The sequence below is a fragment of the Ochlerotatus camptorhynchus genome, unplaced genomic scaffold (assembly GCF_037179485.1).
Source record: "Ochlerotatus camptorhynchus isolate MF236.1 unplaced genomic scaffold, CSIRO-AGI_Acam_v1.1 ptg000432l, whole genome shotgun sequence".
Lineage (NCBI taxonomy): Eukaryota > Metazoa > Arthropoda > Insecta > Diptera > Culicidae > Ochlerotatus > Ochlerotatus camptorhynchus.
In genome coordinates, this window is record NW_027040918.1 from 571,278 (window position 1) to 588,672 (window position 17,395).

Here is a 17,395-nt window from a genome sequence, read left to right on the forward strand (position 1 = left end):
TAGGTAAATGATTTTTTTTTCAAATGCCCGCCATTTTGTCAAATTTTGAGATTTTTCAAAGATTCTAGTTCATTCCATTCTCTGAACTATACTCTTCAAGAAACTGAGCCGATTTTCTTTCTAGGTGACGATTTGCGACCTTTAGGCTGCTCGCAGTTTTGGGAAGTACCCGCCGTGCAGCCGCCATATTGGACGCCATTTTCGATTTTTGGACTTGAAAAAAATTCCCAGTTGTAGAGCAAGAATGAATAAAGATTTGACAAAAAACTCAGGTCTCTAACTCTTACCCTGGATAAAAAATCCAAAGTTTAGGTCAATTGAACCGGAAATCCCCCTTAACTCACATGAAGAGAGCACATTTCCTGTGCCATCTGGCGGGCGGAAGCATTGGATAAACAGTGAAAGTATTCTTTGGCCAGTGGGATGCTAAAAAAAGACTTTCGATGAAAAAACTGCCAACATACAATTACATAATTTATTTAACGAAGTTAATTTTTAATATAACCAGATTTTACATCAGCAATTATTAACAGTAAAATATGGTAGCATAATGAAAACGACCATTTTAACCATCACTCGTCGGCACCTTCCCCTTCTTCGTCGAACTCTCCTTCCTCGTCAGTCGTCGTCTCCTGATACTGCTGGTACTCCGAAAATTTCCTGAATCGGCGATCAAGGTGGATGACATTTTCAAACTTATGTATGACTCTACGTTGTATGGCTCTACGACGGTGGGGCAGACTTTGTGCGATGGATCGACGGAGAACGGGTTCATGATGCGATCTTGGTATTCTTCTCGAATCTTCGAGATCAGTATCGAGGACAGTTTGCTACTGAATTCCGCCAAAGCTACAAAAGATTTAAAATTAACCTGACCCAGTTTCACCGCCGAGCGAGTGCGTAAGCTGAAAGTCCTGCAGGCAATCGCAACCCTCGGATTCGTTACGGACAACATCCAGCACAGAATCCACCAATTCGTTGATGTAGTGTGTTATAGTGGTTATGTTGAGATTGATTTAGTGGTTGTTGCTATGCAAGCGATTGTCCTGATTTTTTCATGTACCTACTTCTTCGGACAGGTATACTTTGTGAAATTCAATTCGATTTTGAAGAATCACTGGCCGGACTTGATGGAGATTCACGGTTGTGGTTTGTAAATATTAGATTGTATTGTGGCAACATCAATAACAAATTATGACACATGCACACTGCGCAGGTGCAGAAAAAGTACAGTGTTGCCAGTAACTTTAAAGATCATAAAAATTGTAACCGTGGCTGCCAAACAGCACCAATGACTGCGCCCGGGTGTGCCCAAGTTTGATTTTGACACATTTTGACACACCAATATTTGATTTCAAATTATTTGCTTAACTTGACATGTTGAACAGGAACAAATCCGGACACGAACATTTTGTTGGGGTTTAAAAATACGTTTTTGATTTGTTTTCATAGTTCAATACAACAGCTATACATTAGGAGGTATAATTGCATAATTTTAAGACCATTGTTTGCTCGAACTTTTCTTCGTACACGGCCATCATCTTTTGCACAAGCTCTGTTCCCATTTGTTTGGCTGCAAAATTCCATTTCCGCTTGAAATACTTCAGATCAACTGCAGTTTCACCCTTTTTCTTCAGTATGCGCTTCCTCAATTGCTCTAAGTTCCGGAGTATCGATCGGAGTATCACTGTGACGCCATTTTCGCTGTACCACTGTTTGGTGGAATTTGAGTAGTGGCAGCTTGCCAAGTCCAGCCAGAATAGGCAATCCACCTCATGTTGCTCCAAAAAAGGCAATAGTATGTTCGTAGGCACTCGTCCTGGTAAATTTGTTGTTTCATGGTCCCAGAAATAACGTAAGTTTCGCTATCAGCATACAACTGCAGATAAGGTACGTTTTGGAGAATTTAGACTTCTTTTTGATCTATTATCAGATTGTTGGGCGACCAACCGTTAAGTCACATAGATTTTATTTATATCTACCTCATGATTTTCAGAAATTATGATGGAACAAAATTAAAATTTATGATTTATTTGTCCTAAAGAAACATAATCAAAAAGGGGATATTTTTGCAGTTGACATCATACTATAAATGCAAATCCATGCATATCCTGCAAAATCTCCTTAGTAAAGACAACCAACCAACCACTAACCTACCTCCAAGGAATTAGACGATGCAATAAAGTTGTCAACATGATTCGAAATGCATGAATAAATGCTGTCCTCAGTTGGTGTCATCCTGGATTAACACAGCTGCACCGGTTTCAGCAACGAACATGTCGTCATCAACGCCACCGAAATGTTGTTAGTGATAAAACAAATTTAATTAGAACCGCATACATGGAGCACTGATGTTGCGCTCAGTTTCATCCAAACGGGATTGTCTTGGAATTCGTCATAATCATTAACAGCAGCAGCATCATCGTCGTTTTCGCCGTCGCCGTCGTTGTCGTAAACGCAGACCACAGCATCGTGTGCTCCAAGCCTGGTCCGTGCATGGCTGTATTTGAAAAGTTCATCGAGATCCGCATGCTAACCTATGGAAGGATTAGGCTTCACCCCACTGGCCAAGGTTTTCCGGGGATCTCTTTGCTAGTCATCTGCGTTTCATGTTCGTCACCTTTCTGAGCTCGCTCCCGGTTCGGTCCCGGAAGTTCATGTGCATCGCATTGCAATGCCATTTTCGGAAAACCGCTTTCCGTTGCTTGCTCGCTGCAAAATGTATGTACGCTGCATAATATGTACGCTATTTTGAAGAGGATCAGTCGCTTTCTTCCTCCGGCGTTTATCTTGGTGTTCCCCCAAACCGCCAGTGCGGCAGATCCACAGCCTTGGGATCCTTCAGCCATCCGTCGATGCATAGTAGGCGGTGCTAGGCTACATACATACAAACATACACACACACACACACTAAATGCAGCACAGCAGCCTTCGCAACAGCAGCAGCATCGTCGCCGCAGGGAGTTGGGAAATTTCATCCCAAACTTAGTAGACTGCGTTAGGAAACGAACAGGAAACCAACGCCGCCTGGGATGAACAGGTTCCCCTAATGCGAATCGTGCCAAGTAGAGCGTGAAGAGTTTGGTTTCTGTGCGGGTGTGTCTCTCCCCCGCCCCCGGTCCATCCTCGCTTGCAAGCACAAATAACACATCAACAAAAACAGCCAACGAACGACAGATCGTCAACAGCCATCCTCGCGTGAAGAGCAAAAAATATAAGCGGATGTTCAAACGAACAAACATAACATCATTCCGACATGTTTTGCTCTCAGTAAACGAGAAGCGGAAAAGATAACAGGAATATAGAAAGATAAAAGCGATTGCTCGATACTCGAAACTATTTCTAAAAAAAAAAAACGTTTCCAAATTTCAGCGCAGGCATTTCTCGGAATAAATTGGTCGAAGAAATTGATACATTTATTCTCGCTGTTATTTACTTGAGCTGAATACCACAATCTCCCGAACGTTGCTGTAATCCGAGGGGCTTACTTTCCCGCTTCATCGATTCCCATGTAACTTCTTGCCGAGTTTCATTCGACCGACGACGCCCCTGCTTCTGCCCCGTGCCCGTCATCGTTGCGTGCTCCTAAAGATAGATATTCTAATCCGAGATTTTCTTGTCTTGTACGGCTGTTGTCTCCTTCGCCCTCTTCAAAACTCCGTCCGACTCTAATCTCGGGTGGACGAACCTGGCGAAAAAGTTTCTTCGATGGAAAAGTTCCCGGCCCAAACGGTTTTCTTTGCTGTTTTCTGGTGTTTCATCATGGTTCGTCTTGGTCGCCCGGTCATGTCACCATGTAGCTAAGCTATAAATGACGCTGCTGCGGCAACGAAAAAAAAAAACACGCAACCGAAACTAATGGCCCTTCCATTAAAAAGCAATATTAAGCCGATTCGATTGGGAGCGAACTTTGGCGGCGACGTTCTATTCGCTCATCTAATGGAATGATGCTTAAACAGACGTCTGTGGGTGGTGGGGAAATTTGTGCGTTGCTGGGAATATTATTGAGGGGTCACCGTCTTCTTATGATTGTTATTCTTATTCTTCGCATTTCAAGCTTATTGCTTATCGCATATTGGCTTATTGCGTGGTCTCAACTTGGTGTTCTAGATGCACTTCCACAGTTATAAATTGAGAGCTTTCGATGCGTGTACCATTTTTGCATTAGTACACTTGTGTGGTGAGTACAATCATACAATCAAACATCTCTAAACAGTTGCTCAATAGATACAAAAAACATATCATTCACACTATGTTGCACCCAAGTTTCAAGAAATATAATGTTTTAAGGAACTTTTATGCAACAAATACAACGCAAGTTAGATTTGTTGCTCAAGTGTTTCATACAATATCACGTAGCATATAACTTCAGGCCAATTTGAGTGTAACATTCTTGCTCCTCCCATTTTATGCATGATTTGAGAAGTCATCCAAGCAGTATATTGAAACAGTTGAGTTCCATTATTGAGACCTAAAGTAAATCAAGCAACAAACTTGAAACAGTTTCATATCACGATGTATTTCTTGTACCATTTAAGGGATATATGGGCAACATAAATAAAAAAATAAAAAATTGAAGATGTTTTCTGTGTTGCTTGGGATGCCCAGGGAAGTCACTCATATCTCACTGATCGTTAGGTGTTGGTTTCCGTCGGTGATTGGTGGTCTGATATTTACTAAGCCACCTCAATAATGCTTCATAGAAGTCACCTAGGATCGTCGTTTCCTTCGATTTGCTCTGCGGAAGTTGCCTTCAAGAGACCCGTTTCGTCTTCCCAGTTATGAAAGTCGATTCCAGTTGATCGATCTAGAACCTCTTCTAATTCGTAGTGATACTTCAAGGGCTCTGCTTATCGTGGGCAGCTTACAGGGCAGAATAGACTGCTTTGTCGCGCTAACTACAGCATGAACGGCATGCGATCGGTGGCTTACAGCGAGTGTTCAACCGGGTTTCAGTAATATTTGACTTCGACCTGCCACGACAGATGCTACGCCGGCATTTTGTTTCGTTTTTATCTGGGACTCCAAAGCGTGAATGAATAGGTATTTTGTTATGTTGACGTTACTATTACCAAGTTACTCTTTTAAGTCATCATTGGGTCCACATTGAACCTGTTGATTATAAAACATAATATTAAATTGGATGAAAAATTACAAAGGATAGTTCTATGGGGTTGTACGCAATGGTGACGTAGGACTACGTGGTCTTGTATAATAAATCAGTGCCAACATTTCAAAGGGGCGTAATTGCATTTGTAAACAATGGCTTTAGCCATCGATTTCTCGTGAATTAAAGCTCACTCATGAAAAATAATGACACCAACAGGTAGTTAAATGTTTCCACTACCAGCTAGCATTGTTATTTTGGAGGGGTGAGATTACATTCGCGAGAAATTGACGGCTAAAGTCATTGTTTACAAAAGCAATTACGCCCCTTTGAAATGTTGGCACTGAAATGTTATTTGTTAACTGTAGTAGGAGTTTGTGTTTTGTGTAGGAATATCAATTTGGGCAAGGTTCTCTCTGTTTATACTCTTTAGTATGACGCGCTTGACATATTTAGATGGCCCACAGCGGTTCACGAAGAGCTACTGATTCCAATCAATAGCAGTGCGGCTTCTTCCTCCTTCTATGAATGCTCATATGGGCTACAGCTCGCTGCTTGCAGGTAGCCTTTCGTTGTGTACTGGTGAACACCACCACTACCACTCGATGATTGCATACACACATTTAGGTGAGATCGGATGGAATTCAACTTTGAAGTCTGTGTTTGGGAAAGTACTTTTCGCAGGAAATCAGTGATAATTTTACTTATCATAGCAACAATTCTACATCCGTGCAATATTCAATAATGACAATAGTCATACATAATAATGTTCAATAGTCATAATAGACGTGAAATTTAGCTCAATCAAACGTACTTTCGAACTTTTCAGTCTCGGAGCACTTAATTTTATATGACATGTTTGATTCCGTCACTTGTAAGATAAGGTATTTCTTAGTGTGCAATAAAGAAATCACAGACGTAGTCCTACGTAAAAAAAAAAGTCGAGGCATTTGCAAAACTGTTGAATGATGACTTTTTTCCAGTCGTTCTATATTCATTTTTGTGGTTACTACTTTGTTTACTCCAAAGTGCAGTTAGTGCTGGTGAAAATAAACATGCAAAGTGGACTCCTAATAGGACCTGGTGGACCAATGATCCAATCGAATGCAGAGAACAATGTGTTTATTAAGTCCTAAAAAATCCTTATATTTTTTTAGATTCTCAGGTCAAATGAACCATCAGAACTAGAACTTCCATTTTTCGGTGGTTTCCACCATCCCGGGATTCGGTAAATATCTATTTGAAATCCCGGGAAATTCCGGGATCCCGAGAAGTGAATAAAGATAGTAAATTGATTTAATATTCGTATGTTTCATCTCCTTCGAAGAAAGATCAAAAATAGGAGATTTCTTCAATACTAGGGACTCCAGATTTAAAGATTTATCTTCATTTTGAAGACATCTCATGATTTGTTAAGTTGTTTCAAGACATGCGGAAGCTGAACAGGCTTCTGATGGATTTTTTTTTAAATTTTAAGCTGGCATATGAAGATTTTTGTTAAAAAAGGGGGGGGGGAGGGGCATAATTAACAGGTGAGTATCCCGCAGTTCGGCCCTGGATCTCTAGCTGCATTGAAAAAATCAACTTGTAGTAGGTTCAATATCATTATGATATTGATCTTACCACCAACCAATTTGTTCTGAACGGCCGGAAGTCCAAGCTGTGCACGGGATGCTCAAAGGGTGATACGGTCAAAATTTGGTCAATATCAACTTGACGTATTTCTTTCAATTTTGCATTTAAAAAACCTGAACACCCCTCATTTTGAAGGTGTGTGTGTGTAGAATGTTGCTCCTATTTTGATTTTGGAATTCACTCTTCAGTTGTCAAAATGCCGTCCAAGCAAGAAGAGCAGCGTATCAAAATTTTGCTCGCGCATCGCGAAAATCCGAGCTACTCGCACGCAAAGTTGGCAAAATCGCTAAAAGTTGCCAAATCAACCGTTACAAATGTAATTAAAGTGTTTGGGGAACGTTTGTCGACAGCCAGGAAGTCTGGATCGGGGGGAAATCGAAAACCGGAAGCCGCTGAGACGACAAAGATAGTTGCCGGTAGTTTCAAGCGAAACCCTAACCTCTCTCTCCGAGATGCCGCAAATAAGCTGGGTGTATCGTCTACAACCGTGCATCGAGCCAAAACACGAGCCGGACTATCGACTTACAAGAAGGTAGTGACTCCAAATCGCGATGATAAACAAAATACAACGGCCAAAGCGCGATCCCGGAGGCTGTACACGACGATGCTGACGAAGTTTGACTGCGTGGTAATGGACGACGAAACCTACGTCAAAGCCGACTACAAGCAGCTTCCGGGACAGGAGTTTTATACGGCAAAAGGAAGGGGAAAGGTAGCAGATGTTTTCAAGCACATGAAACTGTCAAAGTTCGCAAAGAAATATCTGGTTTGGCAAGCCATCTGTACCTGTGGCTTGAAAAGCAGCATTTTCATAGCTTCCGGGACTGTCAACCAAGAAATTTACGTGAAAGAGTGTTTGAATAAACGTCTGCTGCCTTTCCTGAAGAAACACGGTTGTTCCGTACTGTTTTGGCCGGATTTGGCATCTTGCCATTACGGCAAAAAGGCCATGGAGTGGTACGCCGCCAACAACGTGCAGGTGGTTCCCAAGGACAAGAACCCTCCCAACACGCCAGAGCTCCGCCCAATTGAGAAATACTGGGCTATTGTCAAGCGGAACCTAAAGAAGACCAAAAAACTGCTAAGGGCGAGCAGCAGTTCAAGGCAAACTGGTTTTCTGCGGCGAAGAAGGTGGACAAGGTGGCTGTACAAAATCTGATGGCAGGGGTCAAGCGTAAGGCCCGGCAATTCGGATTTGGAAAAGCGGAAGCCTAACTGAATATTTTTCCTAAATTTTATACTAATTGAACTTGAAAAAGAAATTTAATTTGATTTTTTAAATAAACGATTTCACCGATTTACACGCGTTTTCCCTTGACCAAATTTTGACCGTATCACCCTTTATACCCCATCTGTTCACTATGCCCTTCTTACCCCTAAATGAAGTTTTTGACTTCATATTTTAAGCTCCTTCCTGAATATGTTGAATATGAATAATGTAACTAAAATCGGATAGTTCAGAATAAAACTTGATTCAATTGAATATTCACAGGCAGGGGTTGAAACGGTTGACGTTTTTTACTACACTCGCTTCGTCGTCGTGAACGACAATCTGTTTGTATTCATACTCTCATGCTCTACCGTCGTCTCTCTTACACAACACAAATGGTAGAACAACATTCGAGGAAAAAGAAAATTATCAAATAACTATCATATGACATTTGTGATTTCATTCTAATTCCTCAATTTGGTGTGAATTAAACCATTTCTGATCAAAAATATTATTACTAGGTCATCGTTGCTTGCTTGTTTCAGAATTCACACAAGCACAACATCAGTAGCTCTCATTATGAGAAAAACTTAAATGCATACATTCGTGACGGTCTTCGGCAACAGTGTTGTATGACAGAGCCCGTCATTTGACATTTTAGTTTGGTACTGTAATTTGATAGCTCGTTTTGCAAGCGTCGGAAGCAAACGCAGTCGATTATCACAGAAAATGTGTCGACTACGGTGACCACTTACAAGACTGCTCACAGAACTTCACTGAAATATTCGATTAGCTGGAGATCTTTTGAATACTTCCTGATCCACGTTCAGTTTTGGGAGAATATCTTCATAATAATACTTGATCAACCTGAAGCCTTGAAAAAATATCCAGAGGACTTTATTGAAATCTTCGATCCGCTGGAGATCTTTTAAGTACTTCCTAGCCGATCTGCCATCTTGAGAGAGCCAATTGGATGTTTGACCAGTTTAACCTGAAGTCTTGTAAAATATCCAGAGGTCTTTAAATCTCCGACCAGCTGTATATCCTTTAAATACTCTATAATCAATCTTCCGTCTGGGAAGGATGTCTAAAAGACGTCCTTTGAATTTTTGAACACTTGCAGATCTTCAGAACATTACTTGATTTAGTTGGAAAGTCTTGAATAATATCCAGAGATATCATCGCAAATCCGTGAATATCAGTTATACGAAGATTCCTGTACTTTCAAGAAGTTTCTTGAACTTAAACTTAGTTCCATGAACTCAAAACCTATATAAAGTTCCCTAAATATGTAGAATATTCGACGAAATCCTGCGATTTTCCGTTAACTTCTTCCCAGTACTTCAAAGATTTTTCCATAGCTCCATTTTTCGATAGGTACAACTGAATTGCTGCCCAGCTTGCTGAACTTTCAAATAATTCATGCGATGTTCCGTAATCATCGTCCACGAGGTTGTTTAACATTTTACGAAGTACCCTGAAGATCTATGATGGTCCCTGAACTTTAACGAAGTTCCACGAACTTTTATGAAGTTCTCTGAAATCAAATGAATGTCTCTTGACATCTAAGATGTCCACTAATGTTACGTGATGTAATGTTTGTCAGCCAAATTTTACACACGCAATCCCGCCATACATCATACACGCGAATTCGGAAATCCCGGAAATGTCACAATCCCGGGATTTTCATCCCGGAGCATCCCGGAATGGAAGCTCTAATCAGAACACCGGTGACACCAATCTGTAAATTCGTCATTCGACCCGCTTCAAGCTGCAAACCGGGTCGAATGACGAATTTACAGATTGGTGTCACCGGCTAATCAGAACACCGGTGACACCAATCTGTAAATTCGTCATTCGACCCGGTTTGCAGCTTCAAGCTTGCTGCCCCGATTGTTACCGAAGAAATTCCAATCAATCCTACCCGCAGGTCCTGCTCATTCTTGAAGTAACATGATCCTGAATAAGATCATAAGAAGAATGGCGAAAAAGCTAGCAACAGCTGTCCGATCGGAGAGAACTGGGTGCCAACCCTATATGGAACAAGCTCGCGTACTCTTTTAGAATGATGCCAAATGCAGCACCAAGCTGAATCTTAAGGCAGATGGAGTAATTTTTGTCTGAGGCTGCAGCATACTAAATGCCGACTGCATCACCAGGTTGAGGTTTAATTCCAAAAAGGTGCCTAGAATTATTGAATGAATAGCAATTATTTTCCTCAGCCAATTTTTGTCTTTCACGCAATCAGAATTAACATTGGAATTAATTTTATAGATTCAAGCAAACCTGAGCAAAATCAAGCTTTAGAATCGGCGTTACCATTATTAGCGAGAGAGGACTTCAGGTGCTGCTGAGAGCCGAAGGTATATCATCACTACTACTATTGATTCCGGAACTACTGTCGTCGTGGCCTCGTCGAATTTGAACTACTGGTTATTGAGGGTTCCAGAGTTCTCTCCTGCTACTCTTTTGTTGTTAATTTCATTTGTGTCAGATTTGGTAGCGTTCAAACATTTGCCGCTGAACTCTACTTCCGTCTTTAGCTTCTGCTGGTTATAATCCTCTTTCACTAATATTTTCGGTAGTTCAACGTTCAGTTGATTTGCTGCAAAAAAGTTGCAATTAGAATTAGGTTATAGATTAGATTCCGACTGAAGACTACTTCCAGAAATGAACAACTGGGTTGTCCATATAGTGGATGTGATAATGGTAAAAGTGTTGGCAGGAGATTTGGTCGTGCTGTTGCTGCGAACATGATCATGCCATGGCTGTTTCACTGCTAACAATTGGTGATTGTGTTTCTGGGATTTTGTTTTTCTGCTGGTTGAATCAGTAGATCAATAAACACGTTCAGTTGGTTCACTGTGAAAAGGATGGAATGAGAACAAGTTAGTGTCTCACTTTCTACAACATCTATGAAAGACCAACCTTTTCGAGTGTAAACTGCAAACCATCAACAAACTTGTCAACACAATCAATCACGAAAGTCATTATAAATTCAGGGTTGCCAAACTAATGCGATGTTGACACGTTAATTGGCACACTTCAATATGATCGGCACAGTGCTTGGCACAGCTTTCGGCTCAGCTAAAATGCTCGGCACAGACTAAGGTTTGCAGAGTTGAATACCGCTTGGGTCCCCAACAGTTGTGTCAACTTTGGTTATGATATAGAGTTATTGACATTCCTGTGCTCTACCTACGATGACTCCCGAGTAATTTAGCATTTGAATTTTTAGCAAAGTTGTCTTCAGATAACTTTTTGAACTTTTGAAGACGCAATTTTTGCACGGCAAACGTGTCGAAATTTTTACCGATCACAAATTATTACTTATGAAAGTTGTCCTTTCAAAATATTCAAATCTCTGGATGGGGAAATCATTAAAATATCTTTTAACGACATTTGAAAGGAGTATATTATTCTATATTACTTCAAAAAACTTGAGATATCTTATAGTGTCACTTCTATTGATTACAATGTGTTCATTTTTAAACAAATCCAATAACTTTGAAAAAGAAAAATGTGTCTCATGAACCTTCTAACCTCTCTCATAGATGACATTCATGAGATATTCGAGTTTAAAGAGAGAGTGCTCAAAAATTTAATTTAAGGTACACCTTGATCAAATTCTGGAAAATTTAACTAAAATGAAAATGTAAAGGGACAGAAAACATGTTTCTGAAGCAACGTTGCTTATAATTGACTTAGCAACCATTTTGGTTAAAAACATTCAAAATAAATAGTCTGGTTATAAATATCAATTAATGTTAGGACCACCCTTTTGTTGACAAGTACGTAAAGAAGAAATTTTTTTAGCACAAAAACTTCACCGAAGGCACGAAACGTTTAAATATTAAACAAAAGGTAATAGAAATTCTTTTTAATATGTCTTAAGGCTGCCCGTAAAAGCCCTATTTTTCGTGTAACTTTTTTAATAAAAAAAATTATCATGAAGGTCATCTTCGAGAGACATTTTTAGACGCATGATTTGTTATAAAAACATCTCCTGTATCTCTGAAGCATGGAGAGAGCATTGGAGAAAGCACAGGTCTGATAATCGCAACGTTCGTGGTTCGAGAGTCCCCCAGCAGGCGCTTTTTTCAGCATGATTAATTTCACTCACTAATACACTCCACATTTTCCTTTCTCCATTTTCTTACATTGAACCGCAGCTCGGTATATTGCATCTTTGGTTCATGTGATCTCCACTAGCATCATCTGATGATGAATCCCACATAATTGTACACGCAGGCAAAAGAACGTAAAAATCCCATAACAAACACTTATGAATTTTAGCCATAAGAAATCATTATGAATTTCATTGATTTACTTATGAAAAATAATGTTGACAAAAAAAAATTATAAATCGGAGCAGACTGGATCTGAACCATGGACGTTGAGATTACGGAGTTCGGGTGTTGACCACTCGTCTTTCAACACTAAGGAAAATGGAATGGCTAAAGGCGTATAAGAGCTACGTTATTTGAGACGAAAATCTTTCATAAGTAGCGCTTATAAAATTCATATTTGTCGTTCATAAGTCGAGTCTTATGAAATTCTAAAGTCTATTTGCCTCAGTGAAAGCGAATCTTACATCCCCTGGTTGGGTATAGATCTCCAATTTTATGATATACATTAGAATAATATATGCAATTTCAAATGCCCCTAAACCTCATCTCCTGATCAGTTCTCCGGTTCTAGCGCTGTATCCAATTATCATGAGGCTCCGTAACGTGGGTAGATCACCTTTTCGTGGTACGTTACGGGATGTAAGATCTACCACCGATTCCTAGTCCTGACTACTTCAAACTAGGGGAACAGGATTTTTCAGTAATCCAAGGAACACATCTTAGTCCTTGTTACTTTCTATGCCTTGTTGACTGTACTCCGAGGATGATCTTGAAACAAGGAAAAAAATGAGTTAGTTGTCTTCATCTATGTGATTCCTAATCTTCTATTCGTTGTTTCCTAGTTTTAAGTGGTTAAGACTAGGGTTCTGATGCATGGTCATACCTTAATTTTGTTGCTAAGGAATCCAATTTTGACTGACAAAGGGGCGCACCTTTGGAGGGTGTTTCAACACTCCGAAGGGTATAAATAGCAGGACCTTTTAATTGGAGTCGGATCCTTGCGATTAATGCAAGAGTGGCAACTGTAAAAAAAATCGAATACTTCATCATTTTTCGATAGTGATAGAGTAATACGACATGCACTAAACTAAGGACACGGGATATACTACAATAGATCAATTTACTGGTCGCAGTAGTGTTAGGTCCCGAACAAAGGAAAAAAAAATATCACGAGATCAATAGCAACAACACGGCTCAAGCAGGACATCGTCTGCTATAAATCTATTACCAGAATGTCAAGGGCCTTCGTACAAAGCCCACTGCCTTGAAATTAAGTTTATCAAGCTGTGATTACGATATTGTAGTTTTTACAGAAACGTGGCTCCAGTCTGATATAACTAGCGCGGAACTGCCCTCAGACTATTTTATGTTCGGATGTGATCGTAGTGAAACTACCAGCAACAACACGAGATGTGGTGGTGTCCTTGTTAATAGCTGTGAAAACTGGGCTGCACTGTACTGAGGTTTCCTTGGTCGATTGTAGGCAACTCGAATAAATTCCTGTTCGTGTGATATTTCCTAAACGATCGCTGTACGTCTTTGGCATTTATCTTTGCCCGAATTCCGATGCAGAGTTATACTTGGCTTACGGTTCAGCTGTCCAACATGTGTCTGACTGCTCATCGGACATGTGTTTGACTGCTCATCGGACATGTGTTTGACTGCTCATCGATCTAACATCGAGTGCTTCTAGTGAACAGGAACTCAATCTCACCTACTCTATCTCTGCGTGCGGCTTAGTACAATTAATTTCTTTGCAAACCCGAACGGCAGACATCTCGCTCTAGCATTAACAAATGTTCCAGATGAAATTGAAACATCGCAACCACCGGTCATGCCCATCGACGATCATCATCCACCGTTTATGTTGATAGTCACGCCTTCCATCAAATAGAACCTCATCTGGATGCTATCGGCTTGAATATCAGACGCTTTTTCATCTGTCGATTGGGAGACATTCTTGTGCGGACTGTTCTACGGAAAGCTTAACAAAATGCTTCATGCAAATGTTTCTCGTCGTCGTCGCGTCTCAAGCATTGTTAAAAGGAAACCTTGGTGGACGGCTGAGCTGCGTGCTGAGGAAACTCAGTACTGAGCATGACTGACTGCTCGAGGATGCAACTCTGTTATTGCCAGATCAGCTATAATTACACAGAGAACCAATGGACGTTGCAAATTAAACCCGTAGGATTTGGTAGGTATGTTTGTAAAAGCGACAATTACCGCCTCTACCCTGAAATTAAAACTTCTACCAGATGAACTTGAAAGATTTGGTTATCTTTTATTAAATTATTATAACATAACGTACAACAAATCGGGTCCTACCGTGCGCGAACATAATGGCTTATTGAAATCTAGCCCTCTTAAGTCAGCATATTTAACCATTAAGGTGATTCCGTGAAGCGTCCAACAATGGCCGTCATTATGGCAGATATGCCCTTCCAGTTTTCTAGAGCACAAATCTCGGGCACTGTTGCGACATCTGTAGTGAAATATGAACTCCTTGTGACTACGAAATAAACTAGCCAACGAGCTAAAAATCTCCCTGATAAATCTTTAAGGAAAAGGCTGTGCTGCAGTACAGAAAAGTTTCATTTTCATTGTTATAAGTTTTGTGAGAGCTGATATTTGTGCACTTTAAATTTCGAGGTGATAATGAGACTGAACAGAAATAAGGTTTCCTCAGCGATTCTTCTTGATAGCTTCTGCTATTTACATTTACATCGAAAAGTAGGCATGAGGAAAGTTGTAGCTGAGAAGATTTTATATAAATTCAGCTATCAACAAAATTGAATAAACGCTCGAATGCTATCCTTCGACAATGTACCCCTCTAGCCTCAGGTAAGCCGCGTGTATTCGGCCCAACTCCTACTAGACATAGAATTAAGTGAGTTTTGCTACAAACAAATCTAGATAGAGCTGGAATTAGGGCGTAACTGCTTTTGTAAACAATGATTTCTTTTGATGATTTCGAGAAAGTTAAGGCTTGCCAACGCCAATCAACAACACCATCGGGTAGGAGAAGACTTCCCCTACGCGACGGTTATGTTTGTTTGCGTGAGCGTGCCTTGATTTCATATAAATCATCGATAGAAGTCATTGTTTACAAAGCCTGCTACGCCCTAATTCCAGCTCTATCTAGAAATAACAATGAATTATCGTCTCCGGAAAGCTAACGCGATTGAGCTTTCCAAATAAACGAACTAGATTCTAAATTTGCACAAACATGATGAATTGTTAAAAAGATATACACGAAAAAAATTGTATTCTAATAGTAATTCCCATTAAAGTTTCAAATGGTTTAGTCACAGTCAGTTTTGAACTAGAGAGTTTAAATTTTGGAAGGATGATCAGAATCCAATTTAGAAACCACTTGCACGGAGAAAAAATGTAATTTTTTGCATCACTCTAATGTGTAGTCTTCAGTAGTGTCCTGACTATAGACTTTTTGAAATCAATCCCTCTTAAGTAATTATATGGAAAATAACCATATTTTAGTCGATGAAACAAGGTAGGCACTCATCTTATTTCCTTTCAAAGGTAAGGGAGCAGATGTGTGTGCTGGTCGAAAGATCATATATGATTACCTTTGTATGGGTCCCCTCACATTGCTCAATCCCAGGCAATGAGAAGGCGGACTCTCTCGCAAAGGTGGGCGCGCAGGAAGGCGAATTGTATGACAGGCAAATTTCACACGATGAATTTTACCATTTAGTGCGTCAGAGTACCTTTTCGAGTTGGCAAACCGATTGGGACACTGGAAATCTTGGACGGTGGTTACATTCAATTATTCCTAATGTTTCTTCGAGAGCGTGGTTTAAAGGCTTGGGCTTAAGTCGTGACTTCATTCGCGTGATGAGTAGACTTATGTCCAACCACTACTCGCTAGATGCTCATTTCAATAGAATAAACCTCGTGGACAGCAACATCTGTCGGTGTGGAAACGGTTACGATGACATCGAACACGCAGTTTGGCAATGTACGGATAATGACGCCGCCAGAGAGCGACTTTTGAATACCCTCGAGGCCCAAGGAAGACAACCCTATGTTCCTATCAGAGACGTGTTGGCAACCCGTGATCTCTGCTATATGCAGTCCGTTTATGTTTTTCTTCAAATGTCTAGTATAAGAATTTAATTCCTTTTGTCTTTTGTCTCTCTTTATTAGTTTTTGTTTGTCTTGTCCCCCCGTCTCGATGAGTCTCATCGTCGCCCACTAGTCACCCACCATAGCCGGTCGAACTCCGGACGAAGCTAGTACAGCACTACCGTTCATACTGGCGACAACGCTCTGATGAGACAACGAAACCCTACCCCAAGCTCCTCCCCTGATCCTATCCTTCGAAAATGTACCCTTCTAACCTCGAGTAAGCCGCGAGTAATCGGCCCAACTCCTACTAGACATAGAATTAAGTGAATTTTGTTACACACAGTGAACAATGAATTATCGGCTCCGTAAAGCTAACGCGATTGAGCCTCCCAAATAAACGAACTAGATAAAAAAAAAAAAACCATATTTTAGTTGCTCTTGTGAGTATTCCACGTCGTTTAATTAATTTATTTTACTTGGGTAAGCTCTATTTTATGGTTATTTATATTAGGAATCCCAATTCAAAACTTTCTTCCTGAACTTAAGTCCCCCTCCCTTTTTTATTATAGTCACTTTAACACTCTTGGGTCATTCGTGACTTGTCCGGGGTGAGGTTTGAACTCGTGACTTTAGCGTGAGTGGTATGGATGTTAACCACTACGCCGGGGTCGCCCCAAGTGAACTTAAGTTTTTGTTCTCCATAACATGGGAATTTAAAAATTAGCTTTAACCCAAGAACATTCAAAAGGCAAATCTGAATTTATCATGAGCGTCATCAATGGAGCAACAGTTATGCAGAATGCCGACTGTCAGGTCTTTCACTGAAAACAGATAAGTATATAAAAAGGTAAAAATATAATATAGATAGAGATAAAAAATAATTTGCACTGTGGTAATTTACAAACAAACGAAACCGCCCTTCCGTTCCATATGATTAACTTTGCAAAAGTTCCACTTCATTTGTTACGATCGCTCCCCTGGGAGAAATGGCCCTTCTTTCGTTTAAGATTCAATGAACCAGCCATGACAAAGTGCCCCTTGAAGCGAACAACTTTTGGCTCCCCGTTGGAAAACATCGGAAAATCAGTCCAAAATTTCACATCCCCACCACCCATTCATGCATAAATACCGAGAGAGAGAGAGAGAGAGAGATAGTCTCAATCCCCTCCCCCTCCCCGGGCCAAAAGCGAGGAATACTATTAGTGTCAAGGTGGATTTATTATT